The sequence below is a fragment of the Megascapheus bottae genome, chromosome X, assembly GCF_031878675.1.
Source record: "Megascapheus bottae isolate mThoBot1 chromosome X, mThoBot2.hap1, whole genome shotgun sequence".
NCBI lineage: Eukaryota > Metazoa > Chordata > Mammalia > Rodentia > Geomyidae > Megascapheus > Megascapheus bottae.
In genome coordinates, this window is record NC_143547.1 from 30,676,402 (window position 1) to 30,700,442 (window position 24,041).

The window sequence follows — 24,041 nt, forward strand, 5'->3', positions numbered from 1 at the left end:
ACAGGAATTTAGGCATACAATGGTTGTGTAATAGTCCATGGTTGTAACATCACTGGTTCAGAATAGATTTAAGGCAGCTTCGCTGTTGGTTATTTTTTTATTCCTAGGACCATAGCTTCCAGAATCCATTTTCTGCCATCCCAAAATAATCAGGCTGATAGCCAGTTGAGAAAGAAGAAATTTCCTATCAGAGTACTCTGTGTGATCCTGAAAGCAAATATAAGATTTCAAGGGAGTATGAAAGTAGAAAGCCAGAACACAATCTATGGATACATGCTTCTGTAGCCAATCTTCTTCATTCTTTTTAAATTTAAGTAAGTAATTTTGTGGCTATCTTCTTTTTTTTGTCTGTGTGGGTCATGGGGCTTTAATTCTGGGCCTAGGCGCTGTCCCTGAGCTCTTCAGATCAAGGCTACCACACTACCCCTGGAGCTTCAGCTCCACTTCCTGTTTTCTAGAGGTTAATTGGAGAGAAGTGTCTCAAGGTCTTTAGTGCCTAGGCTTGCTTTGAACCTCGATCCCCAGATTTCAGCCTCCTGAGTAGCTAGGATTATAGGCATGAGCCGTTGAGGCCAGCTGTGACTATTTTCTGTGTGGAAGAAATTACTAAAAATTGTGTGTGTGACTAAGAAGATTCAGAAGCAGACACTGTTCTGTCAAAAACAAGTCTCAGGGGAGTTAACAACTTGAGCTAACATGGGGGGGGTAGTGCAGTGGGCCTTGCACTCAGGATGCACTAAGTGTTGTGCTCTACCACTTCAGCCACACCTCTCCTTTGGGCTTTTGGCTATTAATTGGAAGCAGATTTTCCAGCTCAGGTTGGCTTTGAACTGTCACCCTGAGGTCTCAGCCTTTTTGATAGCTAGAATTTCAGGCATGCCTCTACCAGCCGTTGTCTTACAGGCACAGTCTGAGTTATAGAATACTGCTATAGGTTGGATTTTTTGGGGGGCAATAGTGGGATTTGTCTTCAAAGCCTTGGGTGTTTGCTTAGCTTGTTCCCTTGCTGGCACTGTACCACTTGAGCCACACCTCAGCACTCCCTTTTGCTGGTTACTTTTAGAGATGGAGTTGTGTGGATTTTTTTTTTTGCCACGGTTGGCTTCAAACTGTGATCCTACAAAACTTAAGAGTGAAGTGCTATTCAGATGGAATATAGAGAAACAAAAGGACTGGCCCAGGGAGACTAGGACCTATGATACCATCAATACTGTTCCCATTTACACAGGAGAAAGTTGAGGCTTCATGTTACATAGTTATGAAGTGGATGGAGAAGACATGAACTGTGGCTCCAAAACTAAGAGTTCTGTACTTCATACTGCATACACTGCGGTGAAATTAAAGGGCTTTGAGCAAAGAGTTGCTGAGGTCTGAGATCAGAACTACTGGACCAGATATAGATGCTAGAACTGGGAAGATAAGTTATGAGATTGCTGTAAAGATTCAAATAGAAGACTAGGAATGTGGCTTAGCGGTGGAGTGCTTGCCTAGCATGCATGAATCCCTGGGTTTGATTCCTCAGTACCACATAAACAGAAAAAGCAGGAAGTGGCGCTGTGTCTCACATGGTAGAGTGCTAACCTTGAGCAAAAGAAGCTCATGGACAGTGCCCTGAGTTCAAGCCCCAGGACTGCCAAAAAAAAAAAAAAAGATGCAAATAGAACATTGAGAGCCTGGATATAAGACATTGACTTCGGGGATTAAACAAAGAGATACATGTGAGAAACAACATAAGGCTGATTACTGAGATTTGTAGGGAAAAAAATAAGACAGAATTTCAAATGATTTAGTGAAGACATTGGTTAAGTGGAAGTAGTCTTTGTAACCTAGAAAGGCCTAGTGAGTTTTCATTAGCATACTAGACAAAGCGAAAAAATCTGCTTTCCAGTTCTGTTGGTTTACTGACTTGTAGGTGTGAGCAAATTATTTAACACTATCTTTGGCCATATTTACTCATCGGGAAAAATGCAATTTGTCACTCCAAAAACCTCTGAACTAGCACAGATTGAATGTTTCACCACCGTATTTTTGATATTTGAGTGTTCACATTCAGAAATGTGAGGCTGAACTCCAGTTTGAAATACCTTCAGTTTTATACCACAATTCGAAAAAAATATTGTAATATTAATAACCCAGCTTATCTTCCTCTTCTAATCTGCTTGCTTTATTATATTTAACTCATTGTTAGCTTAATTGCAATTAAGTTAACTTTTATAAACCTTTCCTCTTAAGCTGTTAGTGAAATTTTTTTCTTTTTCAAAATTTTTCTATTTTATTATTGTAAAAGTGATGTATAGAGGGGTTATAGGTACATACATCAAATAAAGAATAGATTTCTTTTTGGACAGTGTCACCCCTTCCCCCTCCCTCTCCTAGTTTTCCTGCTTCCTGTCCCTACACACAAGATGAGTAGTTTCTTTTTTTTAGTCAGTTGTGGGGCTTGAACTCAGGCTTGGGCTTTGTCCCTGAGCTCTTCTGCTCAGGGTTAATGCTCTACCACTTTGAGTCACAGCTTCACTTCTGGTTTTCTCATGCTTAATTGGAGGTAAGAGTCTCACAAACTTTCCTGCCTGGGCAGGCTTTGAACCATGATCGTCAGAATTCAGTTTCCTGAGTAGTTAGGAGCACCTGGCAATAGAGTTCATTTTCAGTGCAGGGTCCAGTGAGTACTACTGCTGCATCTGTTCACACTTTGTCACTTCATTTCTGTCCTCCCCTTACCCTCCCAAAGACAGATAAACAAGAAACACACAAAAAAAACCCCAAAACAACAAATTAAAAATCCTCTTGTTTCCGTTTCCTGGAGTTAAATTCTTTGTGGTATCACTTCATTTTTGTACCTGTCCTGGGGCTTGAATTTAGGGCCTAGGTATTGTCTTGAACTTTGTTGCTTAAGTCAAGTTGTTCTACCACTTCTGGATGTTCTGGTGATAAACTGGAGATAAGAGACTCTTGGTTTAACCTGCATGGACTGGCCTTGAACCATTATCCACAGATCTTAGCGTCCTGAGTAGCAAGGATTACAGGCGTGAGCCACTGGCACCTGGCAGTGGTGTCATTTTTTTTTTGGCAGTCCTGGGCGTTGAACTCAGGGACTGAGCACTGTCCTTGGGTTTTCTCAAGGCTAGAGCTCTACCACTTGAGCCACAGCACCATTTCTGCACAGCACCATTTCTGGCTTTTTGTTATGAATGTGGTACCAAGTAATTGAACCTGGGTCTTCGTGCATGCTAGGCAAGCACTCTACCACTAGGCCAGACTCCCGCCAATGTCACTTTTTTATATGTTTATTTTAGCTTTCTAGATAGAGTAGAAGATTCTTATAGGATGGAAGCATAGTTTACTGTCCTTCTATTTGTCCTTTGATGGATCCATCAAAGATGTATATATTGATTTGATTCAACCAGATAATATGTCATTATAGAAAGATCTTTTGTATGCTAAGCTCTGGTAACATGATCTCTAATAAAATTGTGTTATTGGGAGCTTTGTCTTATTATGAGTTCATAATAAACTGATGGCCCTCTTCCTTTATGTGTCTATTGCCTCCTTTAAATTAAGGGAAGGCATGTTTCATAAATCTGTGTATTATCCTTGTCCAAAGTCACGCTACTCTTCTTTGTGTGGTCTCATTTTTAATATATGTACCGTTGAAATGAGCACTTTTTAATTTTTTTATTAAGGAATTTATTAACATTGATTTTTACATCATATTTCAAATGACGTGTTTAACAAACAAGTGTTCAAGAAGGAAATCTCTATATACAATCACTGGCACTTAGTTTTTATAACATAATCAAAATTAGGCTAAGGGTTTGTATATCATAGATACATATTAATTTATGAAATAAAACATGTCTATAGAGTCATAGGTTTTTATGTCTATGTAGTTGTGTTTATATTTCCAATACCATGTCCATAGCATTGGGTATGCAAATATTGAGTCCTCGCTCTTTTACTGTTTGGATCTAATAGCCACATATTAAGGATACCATGTGCCTTTTGTTCTTTTGGTCTTGACTTATCTCACTCAACATGATTCGCTCTAGATTCATCCACTCCCCTGCGAATGCCATTCTTTTATCTTGTCTGTTGGCTATGTAGAATTCCATTGTGTATATATACCACATTTTCTGTATCCATTCATCTGTAGTAGGGCATCTGAATTGTTGCCATCACCTGGCTATTGTGAATAGTGCAGAGATGAACATAGCTGAGCAGGCGTCCTTATCATATCTTGGGTTATGATGTTCAGGATAGATGTGCAGAAGTGGTATGGCAGGATCATAGGGAAGATCAATTTTCAGTTCTTTAAGAAACCTCCATACTGCTTTCCAGAGTGGCTGAACTAGTTTACAATTCCACCAGCAGTGTAGTAGGGTTCCTTTTTCTCCACAACCCAGCCAGCAACTGTCACTGTCTGAGTTCAAAATCTTGGCCATTCTTGTTGGGGTAAGGTGGTATCTTAGGGTTGTTTTTATTTGCATTTCCTTTATGACCATGGATGAGGAGCATTTTCTCATATGTTTTTCTGCCATTTTAATTTTTTATTGTTAACAAGCTTTCTTTTGATGCTTTTACTTAAATTTTAATAAACTTTAAGCTTATTCTGTGATTATATTATTTCACATATATATTTATTTATTCAAGTAATCAATAAGAATGTTTCTTGGGCTAGGTGCAGGAGATTCATGCCTATAATCCTGACGACTGAGGAAGCCAAGATCTAAGCATTGAGGTACAAAGCTAGCATCAGAAGGAAAGTCCCCAAGACTCTTATCCTCAATTAGCCAACCAAAAAAAGCCAGAAGTGGTGCTGTGGCTCAAGTGGCAGAGCACTAGCTTTGAGCAATAAAGCTCAGAGACAGTACCTGGGTGCTTAGTTCAGTCCCCAAGACTAGAACACAATTCTTCTGGATGCATTTATTGTTTATTGCTGCATAGTAAATCATCACCAACTTTATTGAAAATAACATACTTTTTATTACTTCATAGTTTCTATGGGTTGGGAGCCTTTCATGGTTCAGCTAGGCCCTTGGCTTAGGTTCTCTCAGGTTGCAATCAAGATATGAATAGGGAGTGTGGTCTCATCTCAGGCTCAACATACTCTTCTAGGTTACATAGTTATGGCAGAATTTTGTTCTTTGTGGTTGTAGGATCAGATCTTAGCAGCTGAATCCAGTTGCCTACCATGTGACTCCTAGGCATTTCACATAAAAGCTTATTTCTTGAAGGCCTCAGGGATAGTCTCTTTCAACACACACACACACACACACACACACACACACACACACACATATCATTCATGTATTTTAAGTTTTGTTTTTTTGCTTCTCCTGGAACTTGAACTCTGGGCTTGGGCACTGCCCTGTACTTTTTCTTTTTGTGGTCAAGTCTAGCATTCTACCACTCGAGCTACAGCTCTATTTCCAGCTTTTTTTTTGGGGGGGGTGATTAATTAGAGATAAAAGTCACACAAACTTCCCTACCGAGGCTGGTTTCGAACCATGATCCTCACTTGTCAGCCTCCCGAGTAGCTAGGATTATTACAGGCATAAACCACCAGTGCCCGACAATCATTCATGCTTATGTGTGTTGCATCCACAAATGTATATGGGATATATATATATATATATATATATATATATGCCTACTCAGAGGAGTGACAATCCAATAATTCTTGTCCTTTGATGTTTAGAACCTATTTGCAGTTTCTTCCTACACTCAATGCAAGACATCGGACACCAGAGATTGGACATTATTGGAGATGATTTTATGGTTTCTCTGCTATATTTGGCATAAATGTGTTGCCTTTTTTCTGTGCCATCTAGTTACCAATACCTATTGAGCGAACAACTTACCTTTCCTGAGCCTCAGTTTTCTGAACTATTGAGAAGGTTTTAGTGGAGCTCTCCTTATCAGAGTACTTCAAAAGACAGATACACAAATTTTTACCACTTAATGCAGTTTTATGCTGAGTGATTTTGTGTTTTAGTACTTAGTATGAACTTATCTTAAATAGATATGGCTCAGAAAGCTCAGACATATTAAATGTGTTGCTTTAAGTCACGTAGTGAGTGATTAATTCACAGACTCAAGGCCACAGACCCAAGGCCCCAAGTAGTCTGATTCCTAGGCCATTTTCAGCTTCTGAATCTTAACCCTTGCATTTTCTGTAGAGAACTACAAAGTGTTTAACAAAGGATTGGTGATGGGGGGGGTGGGAGTTTGGCCTAGTGGTAGAGTGCTTGCCTAGCATGCACGAAGATCCGGGTTCAATTCCTTGGTACTACATACATAGAAAAAGCTGGAAGTGGTGCTGTGGCTCAAGTGGTAGAGCACGAGCCTTGAGAAAGCCCAAGGATAGTATTCAGGCCCTGAGTTCAAGCCCCAGGACTGGCAAAAAAGATTGGGTGGTCTTAGGTGCTGGGTATTTTTAAACCGATGCAAGAATATTTACTCTTGCCCATCATTAAGTAAAACACCCAAATGAACTTAAGTAGTGCAGAACAAAACAAGTTAAAGTTTTACATTTATTGACATAGCTGAAATATTACAGCCAGTGGGGGCAGAGCTTAAAGGAAGCAGTTGAATGAAAGAAACATTAGTATTTCACAGCTGGATGGCACTGCTCTAAGCTACCATTTTGAAGAATGTTGCCTTTTGGACTGACTCCCAAACTCCATTTGGTCACTAGTTTGGAATTTTAAATGGGTAAAAAAATAAGATTTTTCATCGCTCCGAGAAGCCCTGCCTGGTTTAACAGATAACTACTAAAAATAGAAAATATAGGACCTGCATTGATTTCCTTTATGAATTTGGGAAATATATATTTGTTTTATTTTGGCTCAGATTTTTCATGAGTGGATGACAATCATGGTAGCTAATATTTACTAAACTTTTTATAGTTTGCCAGGTACTGTCTTACACATGTGACATTTTCAACTGAAACCTCGTTCAATAAGATAAATGTTACTATCCTTTTTTTCAAATTGAAGAAATAATGAGGAGAAAGTAGAAAAGCAGCCAGATTTCACAGCTAATAAGCAGTGGCTGGTATAATTGGAAATAAGCTTTCACTGTAAAATGCACACTGGATTTCAAAGACAATATGATGAAGAATCTAAAATATCTTAGTTGATACATTCATTACTGGGTGACCTTTGTGTATATTGGGTTGGATAAAACTCCATGTTAAAGTTAATTTCATCTAAACTTGGTACTGGTAGCTCATGCCTATACTACTCAAGAGGCTGAGATCTGAGGATCAATCCAGATCCTGAGATCTGATTTGAAGCCAGCGGTGGCAGAAAAGTCCATGACATTCTTTTCTCTAGTTAACCACCACCAAAACAAGCATGCAGTGGAGCTGTGGCTCAAGTGGTAGAGTACTAGCCATGAACAGGAACAGAAAAAGGAAGAACACCTAGTCCCTGAGTTGAAGTCTTAATACTGGCACAAAATAAGTTACTTTCACCTTCTTTTCCTCTTTCTTTACTTCTTAGTTAGCCTTTTTATTTGTTCTGCCAGTACAGGGGCTTGAATTCAGGTCTGGATATCAACCCTGGGTTCTTTTGCTCATGGCTACTGTTCTACAACTTGAGTTACAGCTCCACTTCTGACTTAGTTTTGGTGGTTAATTAGAGATGAGAGTCTCTCAGACTTTCCTGTCTGGGCTGGCTTCAAAACTTGTTTCTTAGATCTCAGCCTTCCATGTTGCTAGGATTACAGGCATGAGCCACCAGTGCCCCACTGAGGTTTGACTTCAAGGTCTCAAACTTGCTAAGCAGGGGCTCTGCCACTGGAGCCATGCCCTCAGCCCTCTTCCACTTTGGTTATCTTTCAGGTAGGGTCTCACATTTTCTTTTGCCCTGTTCAAGATTCTCCTACTTATGACCTCCTGGCTAGAAGTTCCTTTTATGCTCAAAGGGACATGCAGACCTAGGTGACTGGTCGCTGAGTTGGCATGGTTTTCTGCTTACCAAATGGAAGCTCTGTCTGGTACAAAATGAAGAGGGAATTCAGATCCTTTAAAATGTGGATATTTGGAGACCATTTGTGTCCCTGTGCCTTCCTCCTGAGAGTGTGTGTGTGTGTGTGTGTGTATGTGTGCGCGTGCATGCATGCTCGCATGCACAAGCATGCATGTTTGCTTTACTTAGGGCTCTTGAACTCCGGGCTCTTGCTTGGCTTTTTTTTGCTCAAGGATGACACTCCACCACTTGAACAACAGCTCTCTTTCTTTAAATTGCTCTATTGCATGTGCATAGGATGCACATATATCTAGAGATGGATGCGCAGGGAGTTACATTATTTGTAAACTGTGGTTAAAATGGCTCCACGTTGACATTTAGGTTTAACATGTATTTCTTCATGTCTAATCTCTCAGGTAAATAACTGGGAAGAGTAAGTAAGGGGGCTGGCTAAAAGAGAGAAAGGGTGTCATTGTGATAAACTCCTCTAAAAGTGTAAAGAGTGGAAAACACTCCATTACCCCACTAATATTATTGTGAGCAGTTCTGGTCTTTGCTCATAGCTACCAACTGTATATGAAATTGATTACTTTTTTGTGAAGACATTTGGTATTTAAAAAAGAACTTTGAAGAGAGGGAGAATAAGGATGAGTATAGTCAAGGTAGTTTGTTTGCATGTATAAAAATAGAACAATAAACCTGTTGAAATTGTTTTAGAAGGAGGTAGTATCAGAGATTGATAGAGAGGGTGCGTTTGATTATGATACAGTGCATACATGTGTGGAAATGTCACCACGAATACCCCTTTGTACAACTAATATATGCTAATACAAACCTTTATAAACAAACATTGCTTAAAAACAAAAAAATACTGTTTTCAAGGTAAAATTTGGGAAGCAAAGAACTTTATACTTTTAAGTAGTGAGGATTCTAGTTTGTATTTGAAAGCAGACTACCTTTGTCTTCTAGTTGTTTTTATTTTATGTTTTTTGGCTTGTTTTATGCTAATAGAATTTTCACCATTAATGTGAAATATGCTACAGTGACTCCTTCTTATTCTCCCGAGGATATCATCCAGTTAATTGGTTTTTCTTCTTATAGAATCTTAAAATGTTAAAGCTACAAAGGGATGCTGGTGTAGAATGTTAGAGCACCTAAGTTTCATATGCAGAAATAATTCGTATCTTTCCTTTTTTTGTGTGGGTCATGGGACTTGAACTCAGCCTGGGCACTGTCCCTGAGCTCTTCAGCTCAAGGCTACCTCCTTACCCTTGACCCAAGCCCCATTTCTAGTTTTCTGGAGGGTAATTGGAGATAAGAGTCTCAGGTGCTTTTTGTGCCTGGGCTGGCTTTGAACCTTGATTCTCATATCTCAAGCTCCCGAGTAGCTAGGATTACAGGCATGAGCCACTGCTTCCGGCCTCATATCTTTTCTTTATAAAATAAATATATATTAATAATTATAAAAGGGGTATGACAGCAAAAGAAGAAGGTAATGGGACTTAGTATGACTGAAGCATGATATATATATACATATATACACACACATATATATATATATATATGTATGCAAGTAATATAATGAAACCCACTAAACTGTTTAAAATGGGAGGAGGGAAGAAGGGGTTAAGAAAGAGTATTATAAGGGCTGGGAGTTTGGCCTAGTGGTAAAGTGCCTGCCAAGCACACATGAAGCCCTGGGTTTAATTCCTTGGTACCACATACTCAGAAAAAGCCAGAAGTGGTGCTGTAACTCAAGTGGTAAAGTGTTAGCCTTGAGAAAGTCCAAGGATGGTGTCCAGACCCTGAGTTCAAGCCCCAAGACTGCAAAAAAATTAGATAAATATGAAACAAAAATTTAAAAATTACCAATTTAAAAAGACAACCATTGCCAGGTGCCTATAGTTCATGCCTGTAATACTAGCTACTCTGAAGGCTGATATCTGATATGAGGATCATGGTTCAAAGCCAGCCCAGGGAGCATCCCGGAGACTTTTTTGTGGGTCATGGGGCTTGAACTCAGCATGGGCACTGTCCCTGAGCTCTTCAGCTCAAGGCTAACGCCCTACCCCTGGGCCTGGGCATGGTCCCTGAGTTTTTCAGCTCAAGGCTACCACCTTACCCTTGAGCCAAGCCCTACTTCCTGTTTTCTAGAGTTTAATTGGAGATAAGTCTCAGGTCCTTCTGTGCTGGGCTGGCTTTGAACCTTTGACCCTCAGATGTCAGCCTCCTGAGTAGCTAGGATTACAGGCATGAGCCATGCTCTGCCCAGAAGACTCTTCTCCAATTAACCACACAAAAACAGGAAGTAGGCCAGACAGAAAACCACAACCGACAAAAAAAATAGCAGGAAGTGGCACTGTGGCTCAAGTAGTAGAGACCTAGCATTGAGCACAAAAGAGGCTCACGGACAGCACTCAGGCCCTGAGTTCAAGGCCCACAACTGACAAAAAAAAGACTACCATCATTGACACTCATGGGTATAGCCTGTTTCATGTGTATGAATGTGTGTAACTTTAATGCTAAAATATATCATTTAATAAGCTGTGTTTTTCACCTTTAGTTTGTGAGTATATAGATTTAACATCTGTTCTTCATCTAAAACAATACTTTTGACTACTCCATTTTTATTGATGTGCTATAAGTTATGAATCCAGTCCTCTAGTTGCTGGACATTTTGGTTATTGTTTCCAGTTGTTTTCTGACATTACCAGTGTTGTGCCAAGATTGTCCCATGTTCTGGGAATGACCCCTTCCCCCCCCTTGCTCAGGGCCCATGTACTAGGAATCAAAAACACATGTTCCGGGAACTAGCCGGGACTTGAACCCCAGGTGGCAACAGCCCAATGCTCAATGGTTAAACACCTGAGCTCTGACCAATCCTGAAGCGACCAGTGGTTTGAAGTTACCAAACAGCCAATCAGGTGATTGTAACTATGGAATTCCCCTGTAAAAGCTGTGTAAAACCTTTGTTCGGAGCCTCTTAGCGTTGCCGGCTACAGATACGCGGAGGTACGAGTTTGAACTCGTAATAAACGACCCTTGTTTCTTTGCTTTGACTTCGGCCTCTGGTGGTTCTTTCGGGATCCTAGGAATTTGGGTACAACACCAGCACAGCAGGAAACATATCAGGCTGATATTGCCTGACTTCATTACTCAGGGGCTTCCTTTCCTTTCCTTCCTTCCTTCCTTCCTTCCTTCCTTCCTTCCTTCCTTCCTTCCTTCCTTCCTTCCTTCCTCCCTCCCTCCCTTCCTTCCTCCCTCCCTCCCTCCCTCCCTTCCTCCTTTTCCTTCTCTTCCTTCCACTTCTCCCCTTTCCTCCTTTCTTTCCCTTTCCCCTCCTCATCTCCTTCCTTCCTTGCTTCCTTCCTTCCTTCCTTCATTCCTTGCTTCCTTCCTTCCTTCCTTTCTATTTCTTCCTTTCCTCCCCACCCTCCCTCTCTCCTTCCCTCTCTCTTTCCCTACCTCCCTCACCTCCCTTTCATGCTGTATTGGGACTTGAACTCATAGCCTGGCCACTGTTTCTTAGGTTTTTTTTTTTAATCATTTGGATAATGTATACAGGGGTTATAGTTACATTTGCCAGGTAGGTAGTAGGTGCATTACTTCACACATTGCTACCCCTTCTCATGTTTTTGTCCGCGTTTCCCTCCCCTACCCCCTACTTTTTTTTTTTGGATGGAACTTGGCATTTTGTAACTTGAGCCACAGCTTCACTTTTAGCTTTTTAGATAACAGTCTTGCCTGTCCAGGCTAGCTTTGAACTTTGATCCTCAGACCTCAGGGACAGCACCTAGGCCCTGAGTTCAAGCCCCAGGACCAGCAAAAAATATTACCAAAATACATCATATACAGGCATGGAAATATCAGCAAAAAATACTGAGGGTGACATTGTCCAAAAAGAAATGTATTTATTACCTGACTTCTGAAACAATAGCCTCTCAGTATATCACCTTAATAATAACAAATACAATAAAATAATGAAATTTAGTTTTGGATAAAATTTTTATTAGTTAAGCTAAATATAGATATTGCAAATAAAGATATAGACAAGTCCCATGTACTCTTTCTAACTTCCTCCTATAGTAATGTCTTATATGACTATGGTACAATACCATACCAAGAAATCAACATTGGTCCTCTCCACTAAAGGTTATGGGGGAGAGAACATGAGGGAGACCATTCCTGAGTGTGTGTGTGTGTATGTGTGTCTCCATGTGTAACCACAACCAAAATCAAGACACTGAGCTACCAGATTCCTAATACTGCAGGACTCTCTTGTTCTACCTTAAAGAGCTACATTCCTTCCCCTTCCTCGTCTCTAACTTCTCGCAGTCACTAATCTGTTCTTCATCTCTATAATTACATTACTTCATGAATATCACATAAATGGAACCAAGGACTGTACGTCCTTTTGACATATTTTTTTCCTGTGCAGCATAATTTCCTTGAAGTTCATCCAAGTTGTTTGTTCCATTAGTGTTCTTTCTGAGTAAGGTTAGTCAGTCATAAATCAACCTGTTTGTTTAGTAGTCTAGGATATACTCCAGTGTTTCATATGAATTAATTCTTTTTTTTGGCCTGTCTTGGGCTTGAACTCAGGGCCCGAGCATTGTCCTTGGACTTTCTCAAGGCTACAGCTCTACCACTTGAGCCTCAACACCATTTCTGGTTTTTTTTTCTCTGTATGTGGTACCGAGGAATTGAACCCGTGTCTTTGTGCATGCTAGGCAAGCACTCTACCACTAGGCCAAACTCCCGGGCCCTCATGTGAATTTGTTCTATAAGGAACAATTGCCATTAGTGAAATACAGAAATTCAAAAACACTGACTTAATGATGTTGCCTTGATCTACCATTTTCAACAGCCATGCCTCTATAGCTACTGCAGTCTGTTTAATATTTCATTATAGACTGCTTTTTTGCCCCATTAAAATCAGCAGATTTTATTTTCTGAGCTGTTTCAGAAATATTCTCATATTAAAAAGAATGAGCTATTAGTCATCAAATAACTCTCCTTCATCTTTCTAGTCTGCCATGTTTGTATGCTAGGCAAGCGCTCTACCAGTGAGCTCCATTCCCATCCCACTGTCACTTCTTTTTTCTTCTAAAAAGCAGCAGTAGGGGCTTCTCCATCAAGAACGTAGCTTATCTTAATACCAGAGACTATACTTCGTCTGGGCCCAGGGATCCCAATTTGAAATGGCTTTCTGTTTTCCATATGTCAACAGCATCTGTTGGGTTCTGATGAACTCTTGCTCATACTTATGCTCCAGTTTGAAAAATTATCCCTCTCACTTAAGAAGGAATAGAGATAGAAATTGGATCATCTCATGGGTGTTCTGGCTTGCACACTTGCTCTCTCCCCCTCTCTGTCACCTGTTCACATATATCTTCTACTTAGGGTAGATGATTGTACTCTGAAAAATCTGCACCTGCTATAGCTATGTTAGTTCCCGTAACTTACCAACATGTTTTCTGTGTGGCTACATTGTGTTCTCTAGTCATTTCTCCTTTTTCTTCTTTAAGATCACAGGGATTGCTATTATTATAAGACCTTTCCCTGCACCTCAAATCTTTTGTTCCTCTTAGATGTGAGTCTACTTAAGAGTCACTGTGGTCTCTCTTGGGAATTCTTATTCTCAATATCTGGAGGGGGGGATATCTTTGTACCTATCTCTTTTTTTGCCCATGGTGGTTGTACAGTAGCAGTTATGATGATATGGTTTTATTTCCAAAAGGTTTCTTTCACTTCTGCTTTAGTCAATCACTTCTTCTTTCTTGATCAAACTTAGTCAGAGTTTTTAGTTCCTCTCATTGCTTCCTGAATATCCTAAAGGATGCTATTTCCCTCTTACAAATTCAGCACAACTCTTCTCCTTTTGCAAGCATATTCTTTCCTGGCCGACACTCCCCTTCACACATCTCCTCTGCCTTCTTCAACCTTTGTTCTTTGGTCAAGAAGTGTGTGTGTGTGTGTATTTTTTGCCAGTTTTGAGACTTGCACTCAGAGCCTGGGCACTAGTTCTTGAGTTTTCTCAAGGTTAGTGCTCTACCAGTTGAGCCACAGCACTACTTCTGGCTTTTTCTATGTATGTGGTACCAAGCTAGGGCTTCATGTTTGCGAGGCAAACACTCTACCACTAGGCCACACTCCTGGCCATGTCTATGTATTTGCAATCTTTTGTCCCCCCCTGAAATTCTTTCCCTTGATTGCACTGCTTTATGTTTTTGCAACCCTCTTAAGCTACTCATTCACTGATCATTTTCTAGTTTCAGAATGTTGTTCAAAAACTTTGTTTTTGTCTTTTTTCTTTGACCCAGCTAGTAAGAATTATTTCAGATCTCTTTATTGGCACAGACCAATATTTGGGTTACTTGCTTTTGATTTGTAGGGCTTCTGGCACCTATCTTAGTCTTCTATGCTACTCTGACTCCTGCTTCTCATCCTAGACCTCATTAGTAGCCAGATGACTTCATCTCCACATACTCATATGACCTTCATGTTCACTCTGCCTTAGAAACCAGTAATTAATCATGTCAACAACTGGAACTTTGCTACTTCTAAATGCAGCTTTTCAATAAAAACTTCTAGCCTTCCACATTCATTGTTTTATATTCTCGTAGAATCTTGGGACTGCAAGATCATCATTTCCAGCTTCTTCTCTTTTTCCTTGTCTTACCACCCGCTCTTGCTTTTGTATTCTTTCCCACACAACAAGCACCCCCCACCCTGCTCCACCAGCCATTTGATATGAATTCCTACAGTCTCTTCAATTCCCTCCCATCTTTCTAGTTCCGCTGCACCTGCCCTGCCAATCCCCAAACCTAGATGGACTTGACCAACTGTTTTCTTCTGTCCCCTTCCCAGGCTGTGGACTAAGTATTAGGGAAAATTGTCTCACCATGCTGATTATATCCGTGACCACACTGGGATTTCTAACCACAGCTGGCTTCTCAACGGCTGTTCACTAATCCTTTTTTACACATTCCTACTTGATTTCTTTTCCAATTTCCCACAGCAAATGTTCCAGTTGCTTACCACACCCTTTAGCCCCTTCATTTAGTCCTCTGAATCCCTTGTTCCCTTCAGAGATAATCTAGTTCCATATCTCCTTGCAAAGAGAAAGCCTATTGGTCACAAACTTATTGCTTTCAATCACTTATTTACGTGGCTAATTTTGTCTTCATTTTTTTTTGCCAGTTCTGGGGCTTGAACTCATGAGCCTCTCTGCTCAAGGCTAGCACTCTACCACTTGAGCCACAGTGTCACTTCCAGCCTTTTCTGTTTATGTGGTACTGAGTAATCAAACCTAGGGCTTCATGCATGCTAGGCAAGCACTCTACCACTAATTCACATTCCCAGCCCTTATGGTTTTGTTTTTTTTGGATTATCTTTTCCAAGGCTAACTTTAGTTTTCTTTTTACCTATCTCTAGCTAAGTCTTTTAAAAAAAAGTGTGATCCATTAACCCATCTCCATTCTCTTTCTTGTATTTGAAGTACTTTTTGCAAAGAGCTCACTTTGTTCTGCCTGAAAACATGTCCAAGAATCCCGCCTTCATGTCTTCCCCCACATCTTCTTTTTAGTCCTACCAACCTCACAAACAAATGGGATATCATTTTTCCTTCCTGTTTCCGCAAAGTATGTTGAAAGAGCCATCTGTGTTTCCTCATTGTTCAGTCTTCAGCTCATGCATTCTGGCTCCTGTACCATTTACGTTTCACAGGTTAGCATGATTTACCACTTCAAATTGAGGGGGTTGTGTGTCCCAGGATACAGAGAACAGTGAAAGTCTGTGAATGTGCATATGAGGTTGACTGGGCCTCTTTAGAGGGGTTTCGAGGACAGAATTCACTTTTGTATCACTGTCTTCTGTTTCAGGGAACTTCATTATTTCTTTCTGTTTGCTTTTAATTCTCCACTAGATGTTCTTTGTCAGTTTTTTCAGCTTCTGGCTTGTTGAGTCTCATAAAAAGTATTACATCTTTAAAATAGGTGCTGGTGGCTCACACCTGTAATCCTAGCTACCCAGGAGGCTGAGATCTGAGGATCTCAGATCGAATTCAGCCTAGGCAGGAAAGCCCATGAGACTTTTTTTTGGTTGGTTGGGTTGTGGGGCTTGAATTCTAGGCTTGGGCACTGTCCCTGAACTCTTCAGTGTAAGGCTACCTCCCTACCCCTTGAGCCACAGCACCACTTCCGGTTTTCTAGTGGTTAATTGGAGATAAGAGTCTCACAATCTTTAGTGCCTGGACTGACTTTGAACTGTCATCCTCATATCTCATCCTCCAGAGTAGTTAAGATTATAGGCGTAAACCACTGAGCCCAGCTACCATGAGACCTATCTTCAGTTAACCATAAAAAGTTGGAAGTAGAGCTACTTGAGCAATAATGCTCAAAAACAGCATTCAGGCCCCAAGTTCACACTCCAACACACACACACACACACACACACACACACACACACACACACATGGCCTTTTTTTAATTAAAAATGATGGTGATGGTGATGATGATGATGCTGAAAATCATGATGTTAATGATCATGATAGTGGCCATGTTTTGAATGATTACTCTGTACCATTCCCTGTGATAGCTGTTTAAATACATTCTAACCTTTACTTTCCATCAACAATTTATTAAAAGTAACTATTCTAATGCACAATTTACAGATGGGCCATTTAAGGTTCATAGAAGACAGGTCTTAGCCAAGGTCATATAGCATGTGTGAAGCAACACAAGCACAGGGAGATGAACGCTGGTCAGCCTGGTTGAAGTACCTCTCTTTAATGTCTCTACTACTTCCTTCTATGAGTAAATGCCAGAAGCAAGCTCACCAGCTCTGGAGGGTGATAACTGTGAGATCATATTTGCTTTCTAGTATACCTAGTACTCCAGTGACCTTGTTATCACTACACTGAAATCAGTACGTAGACTTGTCAAGTTTTGGGCATTCCTTCTACTATGGATTTTCTTTGTTGTTGTTGTTTTTTTTCTAATGGTGTATTTCTTCTTTTTTTCTTTAACATTATCATTGAAGTCCCTATTTGTCATTCTAGTGAATCTCTAGCAAAAAAATTCTTCCTGATATTGTGAAATGTTCTTCATTCTTTGCTAGTAGTCTATGATTCTGAGCTCTCAAGTGATTATCCAGAAAGGCGTATCCTGTCTTTCAACATCATGGAAGTAGCAACAAACTTCTCTTTTCCTCTCTTCCAGTCTTAACTCATGACTTTTAACTGGAAGTAGAGGTGAAGTTTCTACATGCTTTTAAAGTCTTCAGTTTTCTACTTAAGCATTTCCAGTCAGTAGGAATACAATTGAGGTTCTTGGTTGTATCACTTCATCCCAGACCTAAGTAGGATAGTAAGGAAGCTAGAAAATCCAGGCTGTAATCTTAGCTCCTCAGGAGGCCTAGAGATGAAGAATGCAGGAAAAATGATCAGACCCTTATCTCCAATTAACTATCAAAAAGCTGGAAATAGAGCTGTGGCTAATGTGATAGAGTGCAACTCATGTCTACCAAATCTCAGGGACAGTGCCCAAGCCCTGAATTCAACACCCAGGCCTGGCACAAAAATAGAAACAGCAGCAACAAGCTGGAAGACATAGACCTAGACCGTCATGCCCATCTCAATGACAGAGACCAAAAAGCCCAGGATATGAAAATCATCTGGGGTGGAGAAAGAGAAGGCAATGTCTACTACTAACTAGCTGAGACAATGGCAAAGTGAACTGGAAATACTATTTCTCTCCAAGTCAAGTGGCAGTTGTAAGATGCTAGAAAGAACCCCTTTCCATGGCTATTGGTTTCTTAGTCTATGATGCATCCAGATGTGTTTCACTATTCTGTCCATTACTGAGGATTCTAAACTGCTGAGGTTCTTTCCCTTCTAACAGACCCAATCTCTAGCAAATCCCCATTTCACCTAATCCTTCCTCAGAGCGAGTAAAGGATCCACAACAAACTTTCCACCCCCTTTCTTAGTCCCTTCTTGGAATCCTTCAGTGTGAATTTACAGAACATTTCTTTTTCCATGGGACCCTCCTTTTTCACCCTTGGAAGCCATGGAGAAACCAAGCTGGGGGTTGGGGGCCTGGCAGACTGGTGTAAGTGGTAGAGGACCATTCATGAGTAGCAGAAGTCTAGTCCAAGGTCTTTTCCCCTGAGCTTTTCCCATTGAAAACAAGTGCTCTACCACTTGAACCACAGCTCCACTTCTAGCTTTTGGGTGGCCTACTAGATATAAATGTCTCATAGACTGTCCTGCTCTGGCTGGCTTTAAACTGTAGTCTTCAGATCTCAGTCTAATGAGTATCCAGGATTACAGGCATGAGCTACTGGTGCTCAGCTTCAATCTATTTCCTTTTAAGCCTAATCCCGTCCTGTATTTCCTGCCTTGAGCCGGAAAGCTTTTACTTTCTTTTTGGTGTAGTGATGGTAACAGATTGACGTTGCATCGGATGTGTTGCTGTGTTAATGAGACGTGTATGCAGTATCAGAATAACAGGAAGGAGCTGGTATACCTGGACTACATGTGGTAAAAGGAATTCTCAGCAAGTGATTTGAAGAAGAAAAGAGATGAAAGTCATAATTTGGTGTATGTATGCATGTATGTACAAATGTTTGGCAGTACTAGGGCTTGAAGTCAGATCTGTCTGCAGAGCCAAAGAATAAATCGGTTAGAAAATCAAAAGAATTTTCAAAATTAAGACAAACGTTTCTACACACATTGCACCACTTAATTGATGCAGAGAAGCGCTTAATCAGTCCCATGTTATTGCCAGCTGTGTTGAGATGACTGCATGATCTGCTGAATGTTTCTCTACTCTTAATTTTGTGAAAATCTGCCTCCACAAGCAAATGATATCCTCCAAGCAAGGCAAAGGTGAATGTGCTTAGTTGAAGTCATAGATACTAGTTTAAAGGTGGCATGTCTTTAGCAGAAGTTGAGTGGCATAGATTATGAAAAAAATGAATTAAGCATACACAGAATGAATTCTGCATTCTGAGCATGTGTGGGTTTTCCTCAATGGTGGTTCCTTGTAACGAAAGACATACCAGGATCTAATATATACTTATGTAATCTATTTCTAAATAATATACATGTTCTCTCTCTCTCTCTCTCTCTCTCTCTCTCTCTCTCTCTCTCTCTCTCTCTCTCTCTCTCTGTGATTCTGGTCTTAACGTTTGTAAAAAAAGGAATCTGATTTCTTTCCATAGAAGATATCTCAAGAAAGATGTGACAAACTAGTGCAATATCATCCCTCAAAGAGGGATGACTAGGACTGGGAGTATGGCCTAGTGATAGAGTTCTTGCCTAGCATGCACAAAGACCGGGGTTCGATTCTTCAGTATCACATACTAGAAGAAAGCTGGAAGTGGTGCTGTGGCACAAGTGGTAGAACTCTAGCCTTGAGGAAAACCCAAGGACAGTGCTCAGACACTGAATTCAAGCCCCACGACTGAAAAAAATAGTGGGATGATTAGTGACTACCACATCAGAATCATCCTGAAGAACTGGATTGTTTTGTTGTGAGGCTATTTAAATATAGTAAGTCTTGCTGAATATAATGGAATATGCCTGTAATCTTAGCATTTGGGAAGCTGAGACAGGAGGATTACAAGTTTGAGGCCACCATATGCTACATAGGGAGACCCTGCTTTTCCATAAACAAAGCAAAAAATGGTTATTGATCAATATTTGAGTCTCTTTTTTCCTTCCTTTAGTCATGAAGAAATCCTATGGAATGCCTACACTGCATCATGGTTATGACTGAAACCAAAACCTTAAGTCTAAAATAAACTAGCACTGTTCTTATCTTGGGGAAATTCATTGAAGGTGGTTAACTGGTTAGGTGGTAATTCTACCTCTTATGAGGTCTGTACTTCCTAGTTGGATGTAATGCATGTTGAAATTTTAGCTCTGGTCATGTAAAAAACAGTATTAATTATGGTAAGTTTGCTTTGGCCTAGAAGGATGTTTGATGAACAACCATTACTGAGCACAAACTGTGTGCCAGAAAGTGTCAGATAATATTCAGAGCTGCTTTTGGTTCCAATCAAAGTAGTAAGCTACTTCCAAGATGCATTTTTTAGGAAGAAGCATTAGAAGGGGAATAGCAGATTTCTTTTGAAAATGAACATTGTTGGGGGAAAATACTAAAAGTTTGAATTGATTGTGTAGACTCCTTATCATAGTTTCCTTTTCCACACTAGTGAATGACATAAACCTACATTTTAAGTGTGTATAATGGGTTGTCTTACATTGTGTGTGTGTGTGTGTGTGTGTGTGTGTGTGTGTGTGTGTGTGTGTGTGTGTGTGGTATATACCACCCCTGGGGCCTGAACTCAGGGTTTGGGTGCTATTCATGAGCTTTTTTTTTTCGCTTAAGGCTAGCAACCTACCATGTAAGCTACAGCTTTACTTCTGGCTTTTTGGTGGTTTATTGGAGATAAGAGTCTAACAGACTTTCCTGTCTAGGCTGGCTTCAAAACATGATCTTCAGGTTTTTTTTGTCAGTCCTGGGCTTGAGCTCAGGGCCTGAGCACTGTCCTTGAATTTTCTCAAGGCTAGAGCTCTACCACTTGAGCTTCAGCACCACTTCTAGCTTTTCTATGCATGTGGTACTGAGGAATCAAACCCAGGTCTTTGTGCATGCTAGGCAAGCACTCTACCACTAGGCCAAACTCCCAGCCCAATCTTCAGATTTTAAGACACCTGAGCAGCTAGGATTACAAATGTGAGCTACTGGCACCTGGCCTACATCAAATTTTTATGACTAATTTCATCCATTTATAGGAGAGAAAGATATGGAAGAGGTAGGAACTGGGCACTGTATATGCCTGTGAGTTAGTAAAGACTAAGAAATAATGCTTCTTGTTAAGTTGGTTAGTTGATAAATAACACAATAATTTTTGAGGTAACTGGAAGATCGAGGTTTATATTGTACTTTTCAAGAGAGATTGTTTTTACTCTGGCAAATAGATTAAAATTATACTGTATTGTACTTGCATTTAGGTTCTAAAGAAAAAAATCTGTAGAGGCAATTTGTACAATAATTAGTCTTCATTTGGGAGGAGTTGTTCTAAAGTATCTCTAAAGAGGTTTTTATTTCGGGAAAGGAGTTCTAAAGTATCTCTAAAGCAGTTTTTATTCATGAATTCAAAGTCTTCCAAACAGAAGAAAACTGTTGGGAAACTATGATGTGTGTTAGTAGAAAAGAAACACACCCTCAGTTTTTAGAGGGAATAACTTTAACATTGCTTAAATGGTTGTGTTTGCTTGGAGTGCTTAAGAATGTCAGTTTTAACATTTACTTTTACATTTGAAATAAAATTACATGATGTCCTGGTTAAAAAAAGGAAAAGAAAAAGAAAAAATGCTTTGTTAATTCCATCAGACTGTAAGTAAGGTCCTTGGATTTAGTGAGACATGTAGCTTGAAGTAAACTTTTTTCTCCCCACTTCCAGCTTTAATGAATAAGTAGTAACATTTTAAAAATATTTTGCTTAAATAGGATCAGGTATGGGCTAAGCTTTATTCTAAGCATCGTATTAATACTGATTCACTAATCTTCACAATTGTTTGAAGTAGATGTTATTTCCACCCTTCAGTTTTGTAGATGAAGAAGTGAGCCATATAAAGCTCAGCACCTTGTTTAGATCTTTGTGACTACAAGTTCATGATGTTGGTACTTAAATACAGGGAATCTTATTCCACTCTATGTACTAAGCTGCAAATAATGTTTTTTTTTTTCCTGAGGGGTCTAGTTGTTAGGTTTTAAATAAAGTAGGCTGATAAAAGAGAAGTAAGGAAAAAGGTTTTATTTTTCTGAACTGCACCCCCGCCATCCATGGCCACAGGGGAGTGAATGTAGCACCTTGGCCCCCACTTATGTACGGAAGGGGCCGGGAGAAGGTGTGGCCACACTGGACGGGGATTTGACCTCAGAGCCTGGAATCATCCCATGATCTGATGAGACGTGAGGAGGCTTCCAGACCCCACTTCTCAGGATGGACCTTACACTAGTGAGTTTGCCTAATTTATTATGTCCCCTGAGATCTTGTTTATGTTGTTGTGTCTCTCATCAGACTCTGTGTAGAGATCTTTTACTACCCAAATTTAGTTGGATTTAGGATAAATTCTAAAATTTGGCAAATTTTGAAGAAGAGATTGTGTGCTGGTATTCATTTCAAGTTTGAACATCATTTAAATTACTTCCTTCCTTCCTTCCTTCCTTCCTTCCTTCCTTCCTTCCTTCCTTCCTTCCTTCCTTCCTTCTTTCTTTTGTGCTAGTACTGGGGCTCTGGGAACTGTCCATGAGCTTTTTTTTTTAAGGCTAGAGCTCTGCCACTTGAGCTACAGCTCAACTTCTAGCTTTTTAGTAGTTTATTAGCGGTAAGAGTCTCATAGACTACCGCACGTTACCTGTCTGGGTTAGTTTTCAAGAGTGATCCTCAGATCTCAGCCTCTTGAGTAGCTAGTATTATAGGCATGAGCCACTAGCACCTGGTCCATTAAAAAAGATTGAAGGAAAAGAAAAACAAAATAAAAAGAATATCTAAACCATTGAATGACCCACCCGTTTGTTCCTGATAAACTTCAATCACAGTGACTTCCTCCATTCCCAGTTCTTTTGGAATATGATTATCAGCAATTCTCTGAACCCCAAAGAGAAACCTAGTGAATTCATGGGAACTCCCTGTCTTTGAAAAGCTGATTCTTTGAGTTTCTTGAGATGTGTTTTTTTTTCATTTTCAAGTGAATCTCACTGCCAACTGAATATAGTTTCTCTCACATGAGTAAAATGAATAAAAACTTGATTCAATCAAACTGATTTTGGTAACTACAGATTTTTTTTCTACCTACATGGTCCAGTGATTTTGAGTTCAATGTATTTTTCTTCCTTCTTATTCCTCAAGGTCTCAGTTGTAGTTTTTTTTTCCTGGTCATACATAATGACAATTGCTTCATTCAGGAGTCTCTGCACCGCATCAGCCATGGGTAGGCATAATCTTAACATGGGGTCTCCTTTCCCCTACAGCACAACACTGCAGCTGCCAGGAATTCCATTTTCCTAAAAAAGAAATGGCTATTTTTATTATATTATTCTAGCTAGGTTTTTGTGTCAGTACTGGGGCTTCAACTCAGGGCCTTATATTCTCCCTTGGCTTGGGTTTTACTCAAGGCTTAGTACCACTTGAGCCATACCTCTACTTTCAGCTTTTGGTGGGTTCATTGGAGATAAGAATCTCACAGATTTTGCTGCCCAGCTGCTTTTGAACCATGATGTTCAGATCTTAGACTCCTGAGTATCTAGAATTTCAGGCATGAGCCATCAGCAATTGGCTTTAGTTAGGTATCTTCTAGGAGTACCAATATGTGCCAGGCGCTAGTGTCCAAGGCTCATTCTCACTCCTAGAGACCTTACATAGGTTAACTTTATCTTGCCACAATCTTTTAATCACTCAGTCTCCAAAATTTAGGAGAAACATTTTTTTCCTCTTCTTCTAGTCCTGGGGCTTGAACTGAGGGCCTGGGTACTGTCCTTGGGCGCTTTTTGCTCAAGGCTAGCATTCTGCCACTTGAGCCACAGCACCACTTCTGATTTTTTTCTGAGTATGTGGTACCGAGGAATCAAACCAAGGGCTTCATGCATGCTAGGTGAGTATTCTATCACTAGGCTACACTCCCAGTCCCAAGAGAAACATTTTTAAAACTTTGATCAGTGGGCTGGGAATGTGGCTTTGTGGTAGAGTGCTTGCCTAGCATGCACGGAACCCTGGGTTTAACTTCTTGGTTCCACATATACAGAAATATACAAAGAAAGTTGGAAGTAGTAGAGTGCTAGCCTTGAGCACAAAGTGCCCAACGACATTGTGTAGACCCTGAGCTCAAGCCCCGGGACTGGCAAAGAAATAACTTTATCAGCATGTGCAGAGGCTACACATTGTGTCACATGCTCCAAAATGTATGTTCTTCTTGGCTATGCAGCAGGATTGAAATAGGCCTGCCAACGATCTTCTGTTGCTTACTCTATTTAGCATCTATTTCTGTAACCA

The 24,041-nt window shown here is 40.2% G+C and overlaps 1 protein-coding gene, 1 non-coding gene and 1 pseudogene across 2 annotated transcripts in view; 1 reads left to right on the forward strand and 2 right to left on the reverse strand.

The window, feature by feature from the left end:
- Clcn5 (Cl-/H+ antiporter 5) overlaps positions 1-24,041 on the forward strand; it is a 174,844-nt gene that overhangs the window by 19,555 nt on the left and 131,248 nt on the right. The window lies entirely within an intron of this gene.
- Positions 3,558-3,663, reverse strand: LOC150040741 (U6 spliceosomal RNA). The gene has a single exon (XR_016533911.1). It is a non-coding gene; the product is annotated as a U6 spliceosomal RNA (small nuclear RNA).
- On the reverse strand, positions 17,590-22,936 carry LOC150040742 (small ubiquitin-related modifier 1 pseudogene; annotated as a pseudogene).